A 2,500-nucleotide genomic window follows, 5' to 3' on the forward strand; every position below is an offset into this window, starting at 1 on the left:
TGTACATTGTATGTACGTGTATATATTATATATATATATATATATATATATATATATATATATATATATATATATATATATATATATATATATATATATATATATATATTTTATATATGTATGTATGTATGGATGTTTGTGTATGTGTATATACAAGGTGTAACACGAGTTTACGCAAATATTGTGGGAAATGAAAGAAAAAGTTATTCTGTTTAGACATTTTTTTGTAAACATATCTAGGCTTCGTATATTGGCGAGGGAAATATTTAAATTAACAGTTGTCTATCGCTGCTTTCATGCGATAGAAGGTGCATCGTGAGATGCTAGAGGGCGGGGGCGATGGAAGATGGAGCGAATAGGCCGATGTATATTACGTACCTCCAAATCAAATGTATTATTTAGATTTTGAAGAAAAAATGCATGCATCAATGAATCCCTATTTTTCCCTTTAAATGGTATTTATCTGATACCGATAAAAAAAAAAAGGGGGGGGGGGGGGGAAAAGAAGCCCAATTGAATCTCCCCGCCATCAAAGGTAGACTTTTTCTTTCTCGTGTCCCTCCTCGAGCGCATTAAAGTAGCCTATAGTAGAATACAAAGACTATTGCACCGACAAACAACCCGACAACAACTGAGGTCTGGACAGGAAAAAATTGTTTGCAAACTGTTTGCAAACAATGTTTCCCTAGTGTGGACAGGCCTTTAGGGTTCCAATACTTTCTTGAAGGTTTTCCTTTTTCGCGCGAAAATTTATTGAGAACTGTATTAACAGGGATATGAGAAGTTTAGGAATAACGTTTTGCTATATATGAAGTGAAGTGTGGCATGAACATAAAAGATCCAGTTTGGACGAGGACCATATAGGCTGTTATTAATTGTCATTATTTTTAGACAATTTAATACATATTTAACGCGTTATCGAGTATTACTGTTCAAAAGAATCTAGATGAGTTTATAGATAACTCTGAACTACTTTCATGGTCCAATTATCTGTCGCACCTCTGTGTTTTTTACTTTTAGAGCACCACTGGAATTTTAGCGATTTACTTTAGGTACCCATCGAATTAATTTCGCTTCCTTTGAAGACAACATACCTCGATAACAGAAAATGAGAGGTCTTGTAACTATTTAGGAGTAACTATAGTCGATTCACTTACGGTAGTTTCTTGTGCCTGCGAGACGTTTGTTTGGCGGCTTCTGATTGGCTGGTACCGTGAGGTAAGCTGCTCGCTCAGTGTGTCATAGTTTCGTTTGTAGCTTAGAAAACTAGCAATATGTTTATATTTCTTAATCTATCTCACGTTTTGCGCAAGATAGGATAGTTTTGGTCATACCAAAGGATTCGGTATTAATTGTACAACTAAAAAAACCTTTTCCTGAAATCAATAAGATAAAACACAAAGGAATTACAACGAGTAAAAGTGGAGAGAGCAACATTTCATTCTTTATACCTGTCTTATTTATCATCGGATATTACATAATTCGTGCGATCAAGATAAAATAAAACTTTTGTTTCCACACAATAAAACCACCCTGAATACACTGGTGCTTTTAGATTGCTATCTACCCGCCACCTACTCCGAGGTGCTAACGCTAGACGCTGTATGGTAGATGTAAAGCAGACGTCCGCTCGAAGATATTCTTGGATATAAGTTGTCGATCACAATGCATAGAAAATGGGTTTATATTATACTTTGATGTGAAGGGGCTAGTACTAAACACAGCGTGCCAAGGAGCTTACGCCATGTTTAGTACTAAAAAGATGACAAGCCAAAGTAGCACAATTATATTAACCTCAGCGGTCAATATTTTTGTTTTCCCCACTGGTTGATATTATGGTGCGCAAAGTGTCGACGGAAAGTGTCTCGAAAGAAATGTGTCGACAGTAAAACGGTCGAAAAGATAAAGGTCGAACAGACAAAATGCCATAGGTAAAAAAAAAAAAAAAAAAAAAAAAAAGTCGAAACAATCGGCTTAGAAAATTAACTTCCAAAATACCATATTTAATTCCTGAAAGTGGATGAAAAGACTTCGATGGCAATTATCTTGCCAGAACCCATGAAAGTCATGTAGCATCAGATAACTGTTTTCTCCAATAAGCTAGTCTGCTCCGTTTCTATCTTTGGAAAACAGCAATATACAATTCACGTTGTTGTCCAAGACACTAAGACTCATCCTCCTGCTTTCCTCACGCGACCAGATTTCATTACCTTAATGTTCCATAGCCTCTACGCCGCATTATGCATGACATTGCGAGCTAGTATTTGGGCATAAAGGCGCCATATCAGAGGTACTCGGAGTTTGGAAACACCACGGATGGTGTGTACCTCTCATATGTTGCGTGGATGTGTGAAAGGCATCCAGATGAAGAACGGGCGTCAGAATTGTTTTACACAAATCTATTCGCCCAGGAATACAGTATTTTGTTTAAACTCCCCAAGCAGGACGCGTACTCAAACTGTGAGACAATGGCTGCCCAAATTGCCGCTAAGCAAACTAA

The sequence above is a fragment of the Macrobrachium nipponense genome, chromosome 15, assembly GCF_015104395.2.
Source record: "Macrobrachium nipponense isolate FS-2020 chromosome 15, ASM1510439v2, whole genome shotgun sequence".
Classification (NCBI taxonomy): Eukaryota; Metazoa; Arthropoda; class Malacostraca; order Decapoda; family Palaemonidae; genus Macrobrachium; species Macrobrachium nipponense.